This window comes from Eleutherodactylus coqui, chromosome 2, assembly GCF_035609145.1.
Source record: "Eleutherodactylus coqui strain aEleCoq1 chromosome 2, aEleCoq1.hap1, whole genome shotgun sequence".
NCBI classification, from domain to species: Eukaryota; Metazoa; Chordata; class Amphibia; order Anura; family Eleutherodactylidae; genus Eleutherodactylus; species Eleutherodactylus coqui.
The window spans coordinates 53,448,803-53,471,404 of record NC_089838.1 but is presented as its reverse complement, the minus strand read 5'-3'; positions in this window follow the sequence as shown (position 1 = coordinate 53,471,404).

The following is a 22,602-nucleotide window of genomic DNA, read 5'->3' as shown; positions in this document are numbered from 1 at the left end:
GTAGGTCTCATCATATTGGTCAATTTTTGATCATACCACGAAGTGTCCTTGTTATTTACTACCATCAGGACCTTCCGATTAAAAAATTATCAGTTGTTGTGTGGAAGGGATATTGTGACATCCCTTTGTGTCTGTTATGTGAGTCTGTATAGCCCATATATGTTTTTTTAAAAAGGATCTTAATAAAAATTATTATTTTAGTCTATAACTGTGAAGGGCATAATTGAAATTACTATAGACTTACCTGCTTCTGTGAATTAGTCCGACTCTTCAGGAACGAGCACAGCGATACTCGGATAAAGCAAATTACTCGAGCGAGTAGTGCTTTTCCGAGTACGCTCGCTCATCTCTAATTATGTACGTAAAATTTGGACGCTAATTCTTTTGCGCATAGAATTGAATAATCGAGTTGGGACCTTTTAACTTTTTCTATTTATGACAATCAATGCTCGTGCCAAATTTCACGTTTCTATGACGCGAGAAAGTGAGAAAATTACATTCCGTACGTAAAATTTGGACGCTAATTCTTTTGCGCATAAAATTGAATAATCGAGTTGGGAACCATTAGCTTTTCCTATTTATGACATATTCAATGCGCGTGCCAAATTTTAAGTTTCTATGACATTGGGAAGTGAGAGATTTAGATTATGTACGTTAAATTTCGACGCTAATTCTTTTGCGCTAGAATTGAATAATTGAGTTGCGACCCAATTACTTTTCCTATTTTGGAGATAATCTATGCTTGTGCCAAAATTCATCTTTCTACGACATCGGGAAGTTGGAGAACTTTTGGCGAGACAGTGAGAGTAAGTCAGTGAGTGAGTCAATGAGTGCTTTCGTCATATATAGATTTAGTTGGACTTTTTGCAGTTTCTCGCTGTGACGGTCCATGAATCGGTCGCCTTTTCTCAGGTGGTGTCACGCACGTGCTGCATGTCGATGTATCCGTGTGACTGTATACTTTATAACCAGGACGTGAGCTGATTAAACAGGAGGAACTCCTGATTAAAGGGAACTCCTCTGTGCACCCCCCCCCCCCCTTTTTTTTTTTTTTGCACAATTGATGATTTAATAATGCTGACCAAGGGAGCGCACTTGCACATGTAGTTAGTCCCTGGAAAAATCAGTCAGGCGCCTGGAAAATAGTTTGTCCTCTATGCTCCTCTCCACTGTGAACCCAGTCTAAACCAATTAGTAAATTGAGGAAGGTCACATGACACGTCCCAGCTGCTGAGGGGTGGAGCTTAGTATTATTTTGGCCAACTGTTTGCTCCCATGTACCGCGTTTCCCCGAAAATAAGGCACCCCCTGAAAGTAAGACATGGTAAGACATTTGCAGAAGTCCCAAATATAAGGCACACCCGATAGTAAGGCATAGTAAAGTGTGTTTGTATGTAAGCATGCCCACCGAACAGAACACAAGAGCATGCAGCTGTGATGCTTTTTAGCCCGCTGCTGCCCTCCCCTCCCTTCACCGTCCATTGCAGAGCAGCTGCATGCAGGACATGAAGACAGTCACCTGCCGCCGATCCCAATGTTCCCTTCTGCGGCCATCGCTTGTAAATGTGCAGGCATGTCAAGAGGCCCGTCCTCTGCTGCCATCCCTGTTGTCTCCTACTGCCAGATGTATCGGTAGATCTGCAGACAGTCTGCCATTACCCCTTCTCCTGCCGCCGTTATCCTGTCCCTGCTGTGCTGTACGAGTGTGCTGTCGTGAGCTCCCCCTGCTGGCCGGAAAATGCCATACTGTACATTCTGTTCCTGCTGTACACGTCTGCTGTGATGAGCTCCCCCTGGTGGCTGGAAGCTGCAATACTATCCCTGATTACAAGTGTTTATTTTTTTTGTTAAATAATAAATGTGAATTCTTCTTCATTGAAAAATAAGACACCCCCTGAAAATAAGACGTAGCGCATATTTGGGAGCAAAAATTAATATAAGACACGTCTTCTTTTCGGGGAAACAGGGTAGTCTGCTGACTCCCTAAAGACCAGAGGTCAAGGAGGAAAAATGTTGCAGAGGTCCCCTTTTAAGAAACACTAAAAACCGGTGGTCACCTAGTTGTGTAAATGGACTCAACTCGCCTTCCAGCGACATTGCTAGTAGTTGCTGCGAGCGATGCTTCTATCGCGGGCTGGTGTGACCCGTGTTTCGAGGTGCAGAATTGTAGCTTATGCACCTGGCGCCGTTCGTTTTGTGGAGCACATGGGCATCCAACTTTGTCAGTCACCTTCTGTCAAAGTCGCAGGGGGGGTGATGTTTGCTCCATCCTTTCTGTTATCTCACCACCAGCTGATGTGCATAGCTGAAAGCAAGCTGCACACACATGTAACTTGTCAGAACCAAACACAGTGCCATTATAGAGGTTCTGTCAGTAAAATAAAAAAAATGTATACTCGCCTGCATCTTGCCCTGCATCCCTAGAGTGTAACCTGTGAAAAAAAACAGCTAAATCACCTAATCCCGTTGTTGTTCTTCCGTCCGCTGTTTTTTTTTGGAGCGTGAGGGGTCTGCTCCTGCGCGCGCATGCATGCTCTCGTCGACCTGGCCATGTTTATCCTCTGCCATCAACGGTGAGTGCGCAAGCGTGCCGAGAAGAGGGACGCATGTGCACTCGTCGTCAACTCTCCGAGGACGGCAGAGGTTAGATGCGGCCAGGCCAATCAGTGGCTGCCGCATCATGTCGACCACTAACCCGGGCAGCAGGAATTGCCGCCCGGCATGGTCGGAGCAGGGGGCGAAAGATGGAACTACCAGCTTCTGCCCTGCGCTCGGACGGCTGCCGGAGGGAAAGAAGAAGAGAGCAGCCTCCCGGTGACTGCCCCCTTAAGGCGCAGGTGAGTATGATATATATTTTTTTCCTAACAGAACCCCTTAAACCCTTTCATCTTCCAAAGTAAGCAGTAGAGCAGCGCCACCTAGTGACAAATTGTTAAATGGGTCAAAAATCCTCACCTTGTGGCACTTGATGCAAAGTAGTCCAGGATCACCTGCTAGTCTGGGTTTCCCCCTCCGCCTCATTCTCTGGTCACGTTCTCGCCTCCCTCCGCCTTTAACGTCGCCATCTCATTTATTCGCGCTGAATCTGATTTAAGCAACTGCAAGAACGAAAAGACTCCATAAATAGTGTATTGCTCTAAATGCAACTCATTCTCTCCTAATTGAGATGTTGCGTTATCTGTGGGGCGCTTTTGAAAATCCATGGCGGTCAGCGTTTTGCAAGTGTTTTTTTGTTTTCGAATTGTCTTGGTCATCTACGAGCTGCTGGGTGACGCTGATTTGCCGTGACGGTGCTCTTTTTAGTCGCCCAATTTTCTACTGAGCCTGAATGGTGGCTTGCTATCCACCTGTTACGCCTGTCCTTATTTATTGCGTCAGTCTTTACTGCAGTTCTCCCATTTTTATTCAAGAACCAGGAGGCTCAGGATGAATTAAGCAGTGCTAAAGTGCAGAAAATTGTGGGAAGACAACCAATCTCATTGTCGGACAATGTTTAGTGTTCCAGTCTGGTTTGCGACTTTTCTCTGATCTTTTCTTGTAATTTACATCTCATATCTACGGTAGGAGTGACCAAGATCAGCCCTGCTGGAGGATTGCAGGCGTTGAGTGAAGACTCAAGTAGGTTGCTCTGTTAACCCCTTAAGGACTACCACCCCGTTTAGTTTTTTTTCCTCCTTTTCCTGCCCCCATAGGGGACTTTAACTTGCAATCATCTGATCACTCCTGCAATATAAAGTAATACCATAGTATTGCACTATACCGTGATTTGATAGGCAATATGCAATGGCAGCCCTGGGGATTTCAGAATACCCCATGCTGCTGTGGCAACTGAACGGTACCACTCGTGACCCCCAAACTTCAAGGGGGAGATTTAAATGTGACACTCAGAGCTTAAAGTGGCATTTACAGGGTTAACAGCCACAATCTGCTTTTACACTGATCTTGTCTGTGGACAGCAGATGTCAGCAGTAAGGCAGCTGTATTGTATGGAGCGGTATCTGCTCCCCATCTCCGTCCATTCAAACCCAAAACGCACAGGATGTAACCGTATGTCCCGTGTCGTTAAGGGGTTAAAGTCGCAGAAGGGTGAATGGAATTCCAGATGTCAGTCTTCTGTGACGTTGAGTACACAAACATCGCAACTGGAAATCGATGAATGAAACATATTAATCGCTGATTAAATAGAAAAACCCGCACTTCTTTCTGCTTTCCAAAAATGTAATCTTTCCAACTTTTGGTTTTCCTGTTTTTTTGTTTTTTTTCTTAAATTTTTTTTTTTTATCCCGGCGGTGGATGCGCGAATGACACAGCAGGCACCACCCACTTGGTATCAGCTCAGTTATGTTCATATTAGAGACTGTGAAAAAAGATGGTGGCTTCTGTGGGACTGCGTTGGTGCAGGGTGCGATGGCATTCGCTTCCAGAAGGTGATTTGGGCCATTGTCTCCCTTTCCTACGGCGTTGGATGTCGCTACCTTTCGCTCTCGCCATGCCATGACTCTAAGCGGTGGCCTCCAGAATGACAGCAGTTTTACTGATGGAACATTTACATCATGTGTAAAAATCGCGGGTTTGAGAGCATGATGACAGTCCTGGTTTCTCTATTGCACATGTGAATGCATCTGTATTGAAGCAACGTGATTTAGGCCCCCTGCGGGATTTCCCGCAGAATTTCCGCCCATACACACCTGCATAGGATTGCATTACAATACACAATCCTATGCAGACGTCTGTGATTTGTCTGTGCAAAATTACGCACAGAAAACAAATCACGGCATGCTCTAGTTCTGTGCGGGGCTCACAGAGCCCCGCACAGAAAAGGCACTCCCCGTCCGCCGGCAGTTGGTCGGGTCTTGCTTCGAGAATTCTCGCAGCCGGATCCGACCCGGCTGTCTGCAGGCGGCCTTACACATACGTGGAAACTTCTTGTGTAGAGATGTGTTCTGTTTTTCTTGAAAAACGCGTAGAAGACTGATTTTCTCGCCGGTAGGAATCCACAGGAAACCTGCGTATTTGTGCCGCAAATCAATGTTCCCTTCTACATAGTTGATTTTTTTTTTTTTTTTTTTTGCTTGCAAGTGCAATTAATTAATTTATTTTTTTCCGGTTGCATAAATACTCTTCATATGCCTGTAGTTCTGATTGGTTGCTAGGGGCAACAAAGACCATCTTGCTGTTAGGCGCTTTGATAAATGCGTCCCGTTTGTCTTGTTGTGGTTTCATTGGATTGCCGTCACGCTGCTCTGCCTGTCGGTGCTTATGACGTGTAGATCCTATAGCCTTGTTTGGCGGTATGTAAAATTTGTGCGCCACGTTGACGGCGAGGCTGCCACGTTTGTCTATAATTAGCCCCCGGACACCTTAACCCTTTGGCTGCTCTCAAATGTGGCGCGTCCATCATTTGCGGTGTCTGCAGGGGATTGTGGGTTTGGCAGTGCTCCCGTGTTCCTGAGGAGACAGATAATGGCCGGTCCCTCCCCCGCCCTGTTTATTCTTGTCAGGCAGCGACATGCACCGCAAGGCTAAAAATGACTTAAATGGAAGGCGGCTCGGCAGGAGGATGACACGTCTCTTGCCGAGATAATTGCTGCTTTTATCCTCATGAATATTCATGGCTTGTCGTCTTCTGAGCAGAACCCTTGCGGAAAAGCTGAGTGACAGCCCGTATAGTCGCCCCATAGCGGTTGCTGCCCAGTTTACCTAGGCTCCTCGCTGCCTGCCTTGATAAGGCTGTGTTACCATTCGGGGCCCTGGGAAAGCTGGGTGACAACTTGCAGGTCCATTGAGGGTTGTCACCCCTTCATCTAAGATTCCTGAACGATCGTTCTGCCTAGTTATGTGTAATGTACCAAGGCATCCTTGTCCACTGAACGTGCCCCCCTTTTTGCAGTCTGGGAGGGTACTGCGGTCACTTGTGGAGCCCGGAAGCTTTTTATATATACTGACTGGTTGCGTTGGCACGCAGGTGTCACGGTGATCTCAGACTGCACAGTGGAACATTCCACCCTGGAATTCTGTGTTCATCCTGTTCTCAGACCACGACGGATCATTAAAGGGGTTGTCCGGCCATAAACATTAGGTCTCATTACTTCTGTTTGCCCAATACAATGCACTTTGTAATATACATTGTGCATTGTAAATTAGGCAAACAGAAGTTATTCACTTACCTTTAGGGTTGCCCCCCCCCGTGTTGCTCCTCGGTTGCCATGGTTCCTGGTTCCGACAAGTCTCTTCTCCTCTTCTTGTCGGGACGACCGGGGACGCGCCTCTCCAGCACAGCTCTGTGCATGTGCAGAAGAACTTCAGCCTGGGAAGCTCAGCTCTGCAGGGGAGGCGTGGCTGCTGGCTCTTCAACTCCAAGGTAAGAATGAGAGGAGGGGCGGGCTCTCGTGGGGGGGGGGGGGGAGGAGGGGGGAGGATGGATGGATGGATGTGTGCAAGTGGCTGTCAGAAGGGTAGGGGGGGGGGCGGGGGGGCGCTGCAGTGATTGTGTGTGTGTGTGTGAGTAATGTCAGGAGACCCGGCTGTCAGAAATCCGGGGGGGGGGGGGGGGGGTGCTGTTAGTGTACTTGTGTGTGGGCACTGTAAAGGGGGACTCTGTGGGGGAGGTCACAGGGGGGGCACTGTATTGGGACTCTGGGGGGTGGCATGTGTAGGGGGGTACTGCGGAGGGCACTGTGGGGGGGAATACTGGGGGGGGCACTGTTGAGGGGGGACTGTGGAGAATGCTGTGGTTGGGGGGAATGAGGGGGGCTACTTTGGAGGGCACTGTATTGGTGACACTGGGGGGCATGTGTAGGGGGTACTGTAGAGGGCACTGTTGCACTGTGGGGGATCATTAGGGGGGCACTGTGGGAGAGTGCACTGTGGGGGGGGGTCATTGTGAGGGGGGGGGGTCGCTGTGGGAGGGGCACTATGGGGGCATGTGTGTGTGTGTGGGGAAATGTTTTGTTTCACTTTAGCAGGGTGGGGGGGCAGTAGGTAGCCTTGCAGTGGGGGGCTGCAGGAGAGTGGTCTCTGGGCTCTCCCCTGCCCCTCTCCATTCACTATCTACACTGTGCTGATTTCATCCTGACATGAGTGTATAACGCAGTCTCCCCTGGCCACACCCCCTCTGATTATAGTATGCAGCAGGGGGCGGGGCCTGGGTGGGGAGAGACTGTAGAGCAGTTTAATAGAGGTGGGCGTGTCGTGGGCGGGGCTAGGACGTGAGCTGAGGGAAATCCTGCCTTTTCATGTCTTTTACTACCATCGGGAGCGCGCACACAGAGGAGGGAGAGCGCAGGCCATGTGAGAAGGCAGCACAGAGGTGCCATCTTTGAAAGCTGCAGTGAAGATCAGATTCGAAGGTAAGAAACTGACATTGCAGCTGATCTGCCGGCCGGTTTGAGCCCCTGTATGCTGTGTGTTACTATCCTTACTGAAAGGAAAGCAACAGCATTATAAAAATTTTTACCCTGTGTGGCCGGACAACTCCTTTAACTCTTGCTGCGACTGTGATGTCCTGTAGTAATGATGGTAGTCGTTTTTGATGCCCTCAAACGTTGAGCGATCACCTTGCGCTCCGAGCGGAGGATGCAGAAGACTAGCAGGGTGGCCCTGCTTGTCTTCTGCATCCAGCTGTTGCCGGCTGTTATGCAGCCGAGCGCTCCGAGCGGGGTATGGAGAACACAGCTGGACAGCTCTTCTCTTCATACCCAGCCTGTCTTCAGGGAGCAGGATACAGCTGAAACAATGGTATCAGCTGTATCCCGCTGTGAATTCATGATAGCTGATCACTGATCTTTCAGCATGCTGAAAGATCAGCAATCAGCGACATCTTAACGAAAAATGCACGGTCAGTTTTGTTTTTTTTTCGAGTAAAAGATTGTTGTGTCTAAAAGGGCCTTAATACAGGATGTAACACAGGATAAGTAATGTATGTACACAGTGACTCTACCAGCAGAATAGTGAGTGCATCTCTGGAGTAAGGCTGTGTGTTGGAGAGCTCTGCTGGTTCCAGGGTGTGGTCTGTTTCTTGGGTGGAGACCTTGCTGAGAGCCCAGGAACAAGTGCACGTTTCTGGGCTACATTTGCCATGGAATGCCGTGCTTCCCCCCCCCTCCGGCTTCGGTCGAGAGGGGGGAGGAATGAACCCCAGGAGGGGAGAGGATCCAGTCGGGGTCCACGCAGCGTCACCCAGACTCCCCGGGAGGATGTGGATTATAGGAAAACCCGAAGCCAAACTAAAGCCAAGGTGAGTGCTGCAAAGGCACCTACAAGTGTCAGCTGGGGAGAGCGCAGCAAAGGTGAATCTGTTACTGCCATGGCATCTCGGATAGCTGCCAACATAAAAGACTATAAGGAGGTTGGTAGGCAGCTGCAGAAGTATCGCAGGGAACTGCAGACTGCCCTGAGCGATCTAGACAAAGCCCCACAGGGAAGAAAAAAGATCGCTGCAGCAGAAAAAGTTAAAGCCTGCAAGGAGGCCGTGGATTACTACAAGGAGGAGAGATATAGAATACTCCAAGCCAGCGGCCCGTTTAAAGAGAAGCTCCTAAATGATGAGCGATTTGCTGGAATGGCGCACGTGAGCAGCGACAGCAGCTCGGATGAGTCGGACGATCCACAGGAGGGGATGGCGATATGCTCTGGGGAGCAGCCATCCCTACAGCAGAGGGGAACTGCAGGGAGCAGCATTCCTGCTGAGCAGGTTAGCCTGCCCCCCACATCGGAGGAGTCCAATGCTGAGGACACGGACGACGACAGCGACAGCAGCAGCGGTGAGGGGGCCCTCATCATGCAGCAAATCATGCTGCAGGAGTCCCCAGAAAGAATGCACAATATGTATTTTGGTGACGACATGCCTGAAACATCGGCAAGCAAAAAGAAACAGAAAAAAAAGATGAAGACCACCGTGCAGGAGAGGTTTGTGTACGTCACCAAGCACTCCGGTCCGGCCGCAAAGTCAGATCGGGGTGCTAGCCCTGGTATACCCCTAGTCCCGAGCTCTGCAGTGGGTCCGGTGCAGGGGACTGGGGAAGAGAGGGTTAATGCGGCCCAAAACTCCATTTCTGCTTGTGCCAGTAGTGGGAATGGAGGCAGAGAAGGTCCGTGGGAAAGATGGAATGAGGGGTCGCGGCCAATCCGGAGGTGCTGGTGCTGATGGTTGCCCTCCAGTGGGAGGGGGGGGGGCAGTCCGGCATCAGGTTCCACCAGTGGCGGCTTGGCTGTCCCTCCTGTGTCCCTAAAACGCCTGTCAGGTGTAGAGGGGGCGCAGTGGGTGGTGGCCAAGTCTGCCGATCCTCCCACCCATCATGATGGTAACGTCATAACAAATAAGCAGGCAAAAAGAACTGCAAGTCCCAGAATGGCCGGGAAAATGGACGGAGCTAGAGCTGCAGGAACAGCTCCTGCAGAGCATAATGTTGGACTTAAGGCTAACTCTTTCAGTGCTGGTCTCCAGCCTCATCCAGCTGGAAAGTGTAACATTAAGAAAAAAGGTGAAGCAGGTCCTGGTCCAACAAAAGGAAAATGTATGAATGATGTGAATGGGACAACCGTTAGTGCTACCGCTGCCCCTGCTCCCGCTACCGCTCCCGCAGAGGCTTCGGGAGCTCAGGATGCCCCCAATCCCCCGGGAGGTATGACATCGGCTGTACAGGAGGGTGGGGCTTCGGGTAGTAGTCAGGGGATGGGCCAGGATCCAGTCACCCCTCCAGCGGCGACAACAGCTGGTAGAAGTTATGCCAGTGTCGCCGCTGGAGGGAGGGGGGATGCGTCCTCCTCGTCTTTGGGCTCTGGGGACGGCGTTTTGCAACAGCGCCTCCTGGAGGCCTTAAGGAGGGGGGAGAGCTCGATGAATGTAGGGGGCAGAGTTGTGGATTTGTCTCTCTGGGTGGAGAGACATGGTCTTGGTGCCTTCCGAGAACAAAGGGGGGAGACCGTCTGGTCCCTGCCGACAACCGGGCAGGACATTGGCCGTAGGAATGTGGCTCGTCTTCAGTGGAGAGGCAATGACGCATGCCCATCCAGGAGTAAGGTGGTGGAGCTTCTGCTGAAGATGGGTTTCAGGGCAAATGACATCTATGCCCTGATCCATCCTTACGGCACGTCTGAGTTCGACATCAGCTTTGCTCGCCCGGAGGGCCTGGAGCTCTTCTGGGGGAATTATGAGCTGATGAAGGACGAGCCCGGCTGGCGCGGTTTCGCTGCACAAGTGGTAACCCGCCAGACTGGAGTCAAGAGAGTGACCGTTTTGACTCGTAACGAGTCCCTCTCTTGTTATGATATCATGACTTGGATAAGTCGGTACGGAGAGGTGGTGGATATGCCCAATAAGAACCGGGACGAACACGGCATCTGGTCCGGAGCCTGGACGTTTATGGTAAAACTTAAGCGTTCAGGGAATTCGGTGGCCCACATACCATCCGCGGCCTTCCTTGGCAGGGATCGTATCTTGGCCTTCTACCAGGGGCAGCCGAAGCTCTGTCACAAGTGCGGCGACCCCACACATTTGAGTGCAGCCTGTAATGTCATCAAGTGCGCTCTGTGTGGCGAGGTAGGTCATCTTGCGGCATCTTGTACAGAGATTAGGTGTCACCTGTGTGGTGACCTCGGTCACCCATTCAGTCGCTGTCCGCGCTCTTTCGCCAATGCGGTCATGGCCCCAGCGGAGGAGAGCCATGAGGTTGCTTCTGCAGGGGAGGGGACCAGCAGAGGCGATGGAGCCCAGGAGCCAAGGAGGAACAAACATGCTGGGGCAGCCAAGCTAAGGCGCCAAGAGAAGCGCGGAAGGGGCAGGGAGCTGGTGGAAACCCAGGTGGCAGGTGGGTCAATGCTGGCCCCTGCTCCCGACGCAAATCATGTGGCTGAGGCTCTAGGGGACAGGGAGCTGGATGAGGAGGTCAGGAGGATCCAAAGGGAAGAGGATGCCACTTATTCAGATTCTTCCCACTATGAAAGTGTGGGTGAGGGCAAGGATGAGTGGCAAAAGAAAAAGCGCAAGCAGGGCTCCAAGAAAATGAAAAAAAGGGAAGGGAAATCTTCCCCTGCAACGGGCCAGGTGCAGGAAGGCAATCCAAACTCTCCTCTTGTTGGGCTCTCCAATAGGTACCAAGCTCTCTCGTCCTCGGAGGAGGCAGAGGTGTCCAGGACAAGCGTGGGGCCTACAGGGGGTGCTGAGCCTTCCTCTTGTGGGGGTTTGGTGACCTCCAGGGGGAGGGCTGGCCCAGAGCCCAGTGGCAAGGAGGACGAGGTTGAGGAGCCCCTTGCCATGGACCTTTCAGTGTCCAAGAAACGTGGCAAGGGGTCATCCTCAGACCCTGATGAGAAGGGGGGTGGGAAGAAGAAAGCCATCTAACTCGATCACCAATAATGGCGGCACCCACTCCGTTGACGCTGGCATCCATTAATGTTGCCAGCATTAAATCTGATATGGCTAGATTTGCGGCCTTTGATTTTCTCGGCCGCGTTGAAGCCGACATTTTGTTTTTGCAAGAGACCAGGCTGCCAAATTTGGCAGCTGTGCATAAGGCAAGGAGGGAATGGAGGTCTGGTCCATCTTACTGGTCTCTTGCGGCCGAGCCATATAGCGGAGTGGCGGTACTTTTTACCGCAGCGGTTGAATGCCGACGGGTTATCGAGTTAGAAATAGGGAGGTGCCTGATCCTGGATGTTCTCATGAAGGGACAAGAGCTTCGGCTAATCAACATCTACGGTCCCCAAACCAAGCGGGACCGCAAGGATCTCTTTATGAGGATCAAGCTGTACCTTTTTACCAGTCGGCAGGTGATCTTTGGGGGTGACTTTAACGCAGTCACGAGGACCCGTGACAGGGGAGGCTCCCTAGGCAAGCTGACTTATGATAGCGTCGCGCTTAATAGCATAGCTAGCGAAGCTCGCCTGGTGGATGTCCACATCCGGCACACCCCAGGCCACGCGGGTTTCACCTATTATAGAGGCGAGTGCAGGTCTAGAATAGACAGGTTTTATTTGAAGGAGGAAGCCATCTCTTCACCAGTTTCTGTTGTTGAGGTGGAATTCTCCGACCACTGTCTGATTTTGTTTTCTCTGAATGTTGCAGAGACCCCCCGGATGGGTAGAGGCTTATGGAGGCTGAATTCATCACTCTTGGAGGAAGCAGAGATAAGACAGTCCTTTGAGGATTTTCTGCAGAGCCAGGTACCATTACTGGATCTTTGTAGCAGTAAGTCAGAGTGGTGGGAGATGCTCAAGATCAGGGCGGCGAGGTTCTTCCGCCAGCTCTCTAGCCTCAGGAGCCTGAGTAAGTACCGTCTTTATCAGGGCCTGAGGAGGAAACTCGAACATCTCGTCTCGACTGGAGGTAGCCGCGAGGAGATCTCCAGAGTGAAGTCTTTGCTCAAAGGGTGCCAGTATAATAGGCACGCATCTTTGGTTTTTGAGAGGGACTTCGGGAAGTACCACTCACCTGACCCTTACAGAAACTGCAAGATGTCAGTGAATCGTAAAGTTGTCACTGATCGACGGTACGGGATCTCTGAACAGGTCCAGATCAGGGATTCTGGAAGTCATCAGATCCTTCTACTCGCACCTTTTGAGAAAGAGGGATCTAGATCGAGATGTGATGTCGGCTTTCCTGGCTGAAGCTGTTCCTGAGCCGGGGGATGACATCTCCCTTAATGTTTTGACAGGGGAGATCAACATAGAGGAAGTTAAACTGGCGATTGATGGGCTTGCGCTCAAAAAATCGCCAGGACCGGATGGCTTAACATCTGAGTACTATAAGACCTTTAAGGACCTCTTGAGTCCCCTCTTGACTGAGGTTTTCAATGAGTGTCTTTCCTCGGACACTCTCCCAAAGTCAATGAGGAGGTCGGCTTTGATCCTTCTGTCAAAGGGTAAAGACTCAAGCCGTATTGAGAACTGGCGTCCCATAGCGCTTCTCAATACGGACAGGAAGGTTCTGGCAAAAGTGCTGTTTAATCGGCTGGTCAAGTTTGCACCCCGGCTCCTCTCGGGCGCCCAGCATTGCTCTGTTCCAGGCCGTAGCACCTTTAGTGCTGTTCTAGGTGTCCGGGAGGCAGTGGAGCAGGGTAGGGCTGGTCACTGGGAGGGGTACCTGCTGTCCTTGGATCAGGCCAAAGCGTTTGATCGGGTTAATCACGAGTACCTATGGTCTGTTCTTCTGAGATATGGCCTGCCAGTGGGGTTTGTCAATTGGCTCAAGACATTGTACGTAGGGGCTGAGACTTTCCCGCTAGTGAACGGTTGGGTCGGCCACCCATTTGAGGTTGGGTCTGGCGTCCGTCAGGGCTGTCCTCTGAGCCCCTTGCTGTACGTGTTTGCCATTGATCCTTTCCTTAGGATGATTGATGGTGGGCCTATGGCGGGGGTCGGGATGGATCGGACGGTGCCGGAAGCCGCCCTCAGGGTGGCAGCGTACGCTGATGACGTCACCGTCTTTGTGTCCTCGAGGGGGGAGGCAGAGTACGTGATGGCAGAGGTGGATCGCTACTCGGAAGCATCCGGGTCCGGCATCAACTGGGATAAGTGCGAAAGTCTCTGGTTAGGAAGGGGAGATCCTACATTTAGTCTCCCAGACACCCTTCCAGTGCCCCAGGACTCGGCTATAGTTCTTGGCATCAAATTTGGCCGGGGAGATTACCCCATGCAAAATTGGGTGGTCAGGCTCGATGGTGCCACTCAGAAGGTGGCCCAGTGGAAGGGTTGGTCTTTGACCCTTCGGGAAAGGGTTAACCTGATCAAAACATGCCTGCTCCCTTTTCATCTACCTGGGCAGCGTATGCATTTTGCCAGAGCCTCTCTGGACCCGGGTCTACAACCTGTTCTTCCTAATGTTGTGGGGGAACAGGTTGAACCTAATTAGGAGAGATGTCACATATCGCACGAGGAGACTAGGGGGGTTATCTATGGTCAACCCCGTGGTGTTTCTTGTAAACACCTTTGTTAAGATCAATATAGGCAACCTCTGGCAAGAGAGGGCTCCTCCGTGGGTATTCTCCTGTTGGGGATGGCTTCGGCCTTTCTCCCAGGAATGGGAGACAGGAGGGCGAGTGAAGGATCTTCGCACGCCGCACGGGCATCTTCCGGCTTATGCTACCGTGGTTCTGAAGATGATACGTCGGTGGGGTCTGGGGATGTGGGAGATCAGAACTCTGTCGAGGAAACTCCTCGATAAGAGGGTTCTGTTGACCCATTTCCAGAAGCCCCTGGCGCTCAAGGACTGCCCAAGTCGGGACCTGGAGGGAGGGTTACGTTTATTGAATTCTGACAGGATCCCCTTGAAGTTTTGGGACTTGACTTGGCGCTGTTTCCACGGGAGACTGTATGTAAGGGGCAACTTGAAGAGCAGGCCTCTGGTGGATAGGGGTTGCCCCCGCCAGGAGTGCAGCAACGTACTGGAAAGCATGGAGCATTTCCTGCTTCAGTGTCCCTTTAATACAGAGGTGTACAAACGGGTGGGAGCCTCCATTGGTTGGCCCAGGTTGGCACGCCTCTCGTATGCGGAATGGGTCTATGGGGCATTCGGGGACCTTGGTGGCGGGGACCTTGGTGGCAGGGACCGGTGCACTTTATTCTTAGTCAGCCTAGTGGTCAGGTTTCACATTTGGAACGCACGGTGTCTAGTTTCGACGGAAGAGAAAATCCTCCCCGCGGATGAGGTGAATAGGAACATCCTAGGTGACCTGGTGAAGGTGCGCTCTCTGGATTATGAGAGGTTGGGCACGACTAAGGCCTCTCTCCTATGGAGAGGGTTTGTATTTCGTTAGGGACAGTCTTCTTATTGTTAGGGTCTTTGTAGGGACAGAATAGGGAGAGGTAGGGACAGTTTCTCTGAGGGTAAGTTTTAGGGAAGGAGTAGGGACATTGTAGGGACAGATTAACTATAGGGATAGTTTTTCTCTATTTGGTCGGTGCCCGGCTTATCATATCCAGTCCTTGTGGAGGGCTGAGTGTGACACTAGTAGAGTTTTTGTTTTCGGTCAAAGATGAGGTATGTACGGCTGCAGGTAACTGAACCTTAGGCTTTTGGGTATTAATATGTAGTGTTGGTTTGTAGTTGTGTAATATAAGAGATGTTATATGTTTTGTTTTGTATATAGGGTTAGGGGTTCTAGATAGGTTGGGTGGGGGTTTATTGGGGGGGGGGGATTTATGCCTCAGCCGTAGCTTGACACGTCCCGGACAATGAACACTGGGCACGGACTGTTGGTGCGGGCGTGGCCCTCAGGCTGCGGCGGGCAGGGTGTGTGTATGCGGTGCAGCTCGGCTCGTCCTGGACATAGACATTGAGCACGGACTTGGGATGCAGGCGTGGCTCCCAGGCTGCACCGTAGGGGGTTGTTTGGGGTGTGTGGTGGTTTGGTCTGGGTATAGGGTTAGTTTAGGATTATGTAAGGTTTTATTCTTTAGGTGGTGGGCATTAAAAAAAAAAAAATTAAAAAAAAATATATATAAAAAAAAAAGGTATTGGGTTGTTATTATTATTACTTTTGTTATTGTTTGCATTATTGTTATTACATCATTGCTTCGGTTATTAGTCGTTTTCTTTCTTCTTTTTTTGGGATTTCAGGCTGGATCCTGTGAGTTAGGGATGTTTTCTCACATGTGTGTATATTGTTATATGTAGTATGTAGTGTATATGTATTGGTGAGGATGAGGGAGTGTAGTTTTGGAGTGCAGGTTGGTATAGTGTGCTGTGTGTATTGTTTGGACCAGATGGACCTTTTGCTTTTGTTCCTTTGTCCTGCAGTAAGGCAAAGTACAGATAACACAAGTGATGATTTGGTTTTGTTTTATGTTTGTGTCTTATGCCAAGTGAGCGATATTTATGTTCTGTTTATTGTTATGTTTTTCACTTTTATAATAAAAAGATCTACAGGATGTAACTCAGGATCAGTAATGTATTTACACAGTGGCTCTACCAGCAGAATAGTGAGAGCAGCTCTGGAGTATAATTCAGGATGTAGTTGGAATATCACGAAGTGGGAAATGAACCCTTGCTTTGCCATATCTACGTTTTCCTCCGACATCATGCCAGCATAAACTTGGAGGTTGCTCCCCTGCTGACCTGAAGGGACAGGAAAAGGCAGAGCATAAAAAGCACCTCCCCTCCACTAACACCAGTGCTTTTCCTGATCCTCACGGGACAGCAGGGCAGAGCTCCAGCGATGCTGTCTCATGTCGGAGGTTTTTTCACTTACCGGGTGCAGCAGCGGCATCTTCTTCGGGCAGCCCCGGTTACCCTAGTGGGAAGCACCTCATCTGGGTGTTACCCGGGGACTGTGTGGGCCGGGGTCCAAGGATGGACTTCTTAGTTCCACCGCGGCCGTCATCTCTGGGTCTCCTGACTGAGCGGTGACGTCAGGATGCTCCACGAGGGGGCGTGGCCTCGGATGGAGCACGGGGGGGGGGCGTGGCTTGGCACCAGATTCAAAAAAACTTAAAGGGGTTGTCCCGCGGCAGCAAGTGGGTCTATACACTTCTGTATGGCCATAATAATGCACTTTGTAATATACATTGTGCATTAATTATGAGCCATACAGAAGTTATAAAAAGTTTTTTACTTACCTGCTCCGTTGCTAGCGTCCTCGTTCCCATGGAGCCGACTAATTTTCGCCCTCCGATGGCCAAATTAGCCGCGCTTGCGCAGTCCGGATCTTCTGCAGTCTTCTATGGAGCCGCTCGTGCCAGAGAGCGGCTCCGTGTAGCTCCGCCCCGTCACGTGCCGATTCCAGCCAATCAGGAGGCTGGAATCGGCAATGGACCGCACAGAAGAGCTGCGGTCCACGGAGACAGAGGATCCCGGCGGCCATCTTCAGCGGTAAGTATTGAAGTCACCGGAGCGCGGGGATTAAGGTAAGCGCTCCGGTAAACTTTCTTTACTTCCCTGCATCGGGGTTGTCTCGCGCCGAACGGGGGGGGGGGTTGAAAAAAAAAAAAAACCCGTTTCGGCGCGGGACAACCCCTTTAAAGCTCCCTGCACCAGGCCAAGATGCTGGTGCTTCTCTACATGCTGGAGATTGATCCTAAGAACAGGACTCCATCACACAAGCACAGGATGTCAGCCAGAGAGGACCCAGAGAATCTTCCAACTGTACAGACACCTGCACTACACTTCCTTACTAACAGAGTTCTCCCTTGTCATTTCAGGACCGAGATACTCAAAAACCTAGAGAGGCTAGGAGGAGAACTAGAAAGTGTCCAGTATGCTTAGCAAAACTGGACGACTCCTATACCAAAACATTATGCGCTTCATGTTCAGCGAAAATCCTGCAGGAAGAAAAAACTTCCCTTATGTCTGAGATTCGGTCGGTCGTCCGGGAATAAGTGCAGTCCTCCCTTTCAGACCTACAAGCAGGACACTCGGGGGTTACAGGAAGGTCTGATCCAGCAGTGTCAAGAGTCCGACTCTGACATGGCGGATGAATTTGAGTTTGAAGATCTTGAGGAAGTATCGCAGGGGGAGAAAAAATACCTTTTTTCTAACACTAACATTGATCAACCACTAAAAGCAGTACGCAGAACCATGCAAGTGGAGGAAGAAGTTCAGCAACCCCGTACAGCGCAGGATGATATGTTTGCGGGTTTGGTTCCACAATGGAAATCTACATTTCCCGTAAACGCCACACTAAAGCAACTGATCCTGAATGAGTGATTGTGTGTGGATCAGGCTCTGCTAATCTCCAAGGACATTAAGGAGCGCCTTTTTATTTGCGGGCGATGAGGTGGCTATCTTTGAGGAGACGCCAAAAGTGGGCACGGCTATTTCCATGGTGTCTAAGAAGTCGGGACTTGCATTTAAGGATACGTCCCACTTAAAGGACTCTATGGATAACAAAGTGGATACAACCATGCGCAAGGCTTGGTCCACATCCAGCCTTATCATAAAGTCTAACATCGCGGCCACTTCGGTGGCTCGCTCCATGGCGGTCTGGCTGGATCAGCTTACGTCCTTGATCGACCAGAAAGCTTCCAGGGAGGATATTGCGGGCGGCATCCCTCTGCTTCAGATGGCAACAGGATTTTTGGCGGATGCTTCTATGGGGACAGTCCCCTTTGGAGCCCGCATGGCAGCCCTATCCAATACTGCGAGAAGAGCAGTTTGGGTAAAAGAGTGGTCTGGAAACACAACCTCCAAGAACAAGTTGTGCGCCCTGTCCTTTCGGGGTTCACGTATCTTTGGACCAGACCTGGATCGCTTGCTAGAGAAGGTAGCGGACAAAAACCAGGGACTGCCAGCCATCAGACCATCCAAAAGACCCTTCACTCCACGTCCCTCCTCTACAACCTACGTTGGGAAAGGAAAGACCGGAAGTTGGTCTTATCCGAAGGGGTAAGACTCTTACCATTGTCCCTCAACTCGCATCTCCGTGGGCGGAAGATTAGCTCATTTTTCTACTAGTTGGCAAAACATCACCACTAATGAGTGGGTTTTACACCTGGTGCTGGAGGGGTACAAGATTGAATTAGGGGGAAAGACTTTTATTCCCCTCTTTTTCTAGTTCCCAAACCAGACGGGTCCCACCGCACAATAATTAAAGGGCTTGTCCCGTGATAGCAAGTGGGGTTAAGCACTTCTGTATGGCCATATTAATGCACTTTGTAATATACATCGTGCATTAAATATGAGCCATACAGAAGTTATTCACTTACCCCTACGGTGCTGGCGTCCCCGTCTCCATGGCGCAGACTAAAGCTGCCTTCTGCCGGGATTAGACGCGCTTGCGCTGTCTGCCCTCTTCTGTCGGGCTCCGGCGTGCTCGCGCTGCAGAGGTCTTCTGCGCATGAGGGAAATTCCGCCACTTTCAGTTTATCTGCCTCCCATTTGGAATCTCCTCAGCTTCATGGATCTTTTTCAAAGTGGTGATCAAAATCGTAGCTTTTTTACGCAATTGCGGGATCATTATCGTCCCTTATTTGGATGACTTCCTGCAAGTGGCGGATTCCCCGACTATACTGAGATCACACTTGGGTTCAGCTTTTTAAGGACCTGGGTTGGATCATTAATGATCTGAAATCCAACATGGAACCGGAAACCCGTAAAAAATTCCTGGGAGCCCTTTTGGATTCTCATCTCCAAAGTTCGTCCCTTCCTCCTATAAGGAAACAGCTAATTTTAGAGGAACGTTCTACTCTACATAAAAAATCTAGAATAACAGTAAGAGAGGCGATGTGGATCCTGGGGCTAATGTCTTTGTGTATTGGTGTAGTTCCCTGGGCCCAATTTCACAGCCGTGATCTCCAGGCACTTATCCTTCAAAATTGGGATAAGTTACAGTGCTCTCTAGACCAGACAATCCCTATTTCCGCTAGGGCCAAATCTTCACTCTGCTGGTGGTTGTCCTCCGATAACCTTTCGCGGACATCTGAATGGAACCTGGAACCCGCGATAATAATGACAGACGCCAGCGCCAAAGGGCTGGGGGTCCACTTTGAAGGCGGTCATGTACAGGGTACACGGGACCCTCATGAGAGATCCAGTTCTTCTAACTATAGAGAACTTAATGCGGTATGGAAATCCCTACGTAGCCTGCAATCCGTCTTAGGGATGAAGCATGTGAGGATCTTTTCCAATAACATGACGGTAGGGTCACTCATTCGCCACCAGGGGGTACCCCCAGGAATCCTCTTCTTCAGCACCTGTCGGGAAGGATCCTTCAGTTGGCGGAACTCACAACCGGGTCACTGTCTGCCTTCCACATAAAGAGTCGAGAATTCAGCCGCGGACTTTCTAAGCAGGAAGAAAGTGGACCCAGGAGAGTGGGAACTCCATCCCAAGGTGTTCAACCTTCTCGTGACAAAATGGGGGGTACCCGAAGTAGACCTGTTTGCGTCAAGCACAAACGCCAAGTGCCATCTCTTCTTTTCCCGGGGCTCGGAGAAACAAGCCTTAGGCACGGACGCCCTCTCACCCCTGGGGTTGGGACTTGGCGTACGCTTTTCCCCCTTTACCGCTGATTCCACTCGTTCTAAGGAAATTACTACGGTCAAACCTGTCGGTAATTTTAGTAGCGCCTCATTGGCCCAAAAGACCTTGGTTTCCCCTCCTGAGATCTCTGTCAGTGGGAGAGCCTTTCCATCTTCCGCCAAGACTGGACCTACTGCTGCAGGGTCCTCTCATCTACCCGGAGGTTCACAAATTCAGCCTGGATCTTGAACGAGTAAAAACTTTTAGGAAAGGGTCTATCGTCCAATGTGATTGCCACTATTTGCGAGAGCCTTAAAAGCCCTCAACGAAAAAGATTTATTCAAAAGTCTGGAAAAAGTTTTCAGAACGGATAGTTCAGAACATCCAGCAGTTAGACCAGCCAGACATCAGGAAAATTTTAGATTTCCTCCGGGCGGGCCTGGATAAAGGGTTGAGTCCGAATACCCTCAAAGTCCAAGTGGCTGTTTTGGGGGCTTTTTTTTTAATCTCGCGTTTGCCAAGCATAGGTGGATTAGAAGGTTTCTTAGAGGGGCGACTAGATTGCATCCATTTACAAGGTTTACGCCCCCCCCCCCCCCCCTAGGATCTGACCATAGTCCTTCAGGCCTTCTGCGATTCCCCCATTCGAACCAATTAGTGACCTATCAATCGCCTTGCTGACGTATAAGGTAGCCCTCCTCGTGGCGGTCACGTCAACTAGGCGCGTGGGTGAAAGCCAGGCTCTTTCACAGAGACCCCCGTATATGACTATTCACCCCGACAAGATTGTATTCTCTTGAGACCCTTTCTTCCAACCTAAACCCTTGTCAGATTTCCACAGAGGCCAGCCAATAGTCATTCCAACCTTCTGCCAAAATTTTAAAAACTAAAAGGAGCAGAGGCTCCATAAACTTGACGTTAAAAGAGCAGTACTAGCGTACCTCGAAGCGACAGAAAGTTTCAGATAAACTTTTCGTTCAATTTCAGGGGCAGGCCAAAAGAAGGGCCGCTTCTAGAGATGCGATTGCCCGGTGGCTCAGGAGAGCCGTCCAAGAGGCTTAAAAGGCCAAGGGCATCCCTCCCCCAGAAGGATTGAAGGCCCGCTCTACGCGAGCAGTGGCATCTTTCTGGACATAAAGAGTGCACACCTCGATCGAACAGATCTGTAACGATGCCATGTGAACTTCTAGTCATACGTTTATTAAATCTAGTCAGGATGCAACCTTCAGGAGAAAGGTGCTTCAAGCAGTATTCCCTTCCTAAAAAAGCCCATGCCAGTTATCTGGTATTCCCCCCCCAAGTGTATGCTGTCATGATGTCGGAGGGAAAACGGGAACAATTCCCTTTCTTGATGGCATCATGACAGCATACGGGCTTTTTTTCCCCCCTACCAACATGGTTATCCTTGTTTTGTTTAACACATGAGGTAATGTGTACGGTTATGATTTTCTTGTCTGAGGTGTGTGATGCCAATAAAAACATACCTTCTGGTTATGTATTCTGTAACTGTGGTTATTTGGAACGCACTGGTGTTGGTGGAGGGGAGGTGCTTTTTATGCTCTGCCTTTTCCTGTACCTTCAGATTAGCAGGTGAGCAACCTCCAAGTGTATGCTGTCATGATGCCTTCAAGAAAGGGAATTATTGGTAGGAAAAAGTCCCGTTTTTGTTTGCAGACACGGTGTGATTGCTCATTTAATCTGGTGTAAGGGACAGCAGTGCAGGGATGACTTCCCAGTTCTCCCCTTAGTGGTCCTGGAAATGGCATACATTGGCTTTGTGGTCCTAATCTTCCTGCCCTGAGCCCCTCTCTCCCATAATCCCTGGCTCCTGTGTGTTTCAGTAGTCTGGTGTCAAATAGACGCAGCATCACTTCAGCTGCTGTGGTGATGACAGACGGAGATTATTGCGTCACAAGTCTTGGCCGCGCTGTTAACTGCCTCATTTCTGCTGCACCGTCCAGAGAAACCTGAACATGCCGGATTATCGGACTTGTATCGTTTAAAGGATTCTGGGAAGACCATAGCTCCCTTTAAGCGCGGCGAATCGTTGACCTCTTCAGATTAGTTACGGCCTAGTGAATGTCTCTCTCAATGATCGCACAACTTGCCAGAGCGTCAAATACATGATTACGCCGCAGTGGGCGGCCACTGAGTATGTTAACAGATTTGCAAGTTTTGGTTGTGCCTATGGTTACAATCACTTACTTGTATGTAAAGATAATCGCTCTGGAACGCCGCACATAAAGACTTTTTCCACACGCAGTGCTTGGCAGCAGATTACATCATGTACTAGTCGGATGTGAACGTGGTTGCCGCAGCCACTGATACTCATCCAATTAGATGTTGCTCTTTGTAGTCAGTTTCCTAATTACCTTCCCACAATGCAATGCTCCATTGGATTCTGGACTAGCTCTTCTCTAACTGTTTGCGCTGCAGTTTGAAACGGCAAACCTGCAGTGATTTAATGGCACCAAGGTAGCGCAGAACATAAAACCTTAGATGCCAATGGAGTCTCGTAAAATTGTCCAGTGCGCTGGTAACCAATGTGGTAAGACATAATGGAGACTTGTTGCCAGGACAACCTGGATCAGTATGAATGTTATGGCACAGTATAGCGGCACCAACCGGAATATCAGTGTTGTGAATAGCGTCCGTGTTGTATGAATTGTTCTCTAATCGTCCGGCGCTTGGACTCCATGATGCCGTAT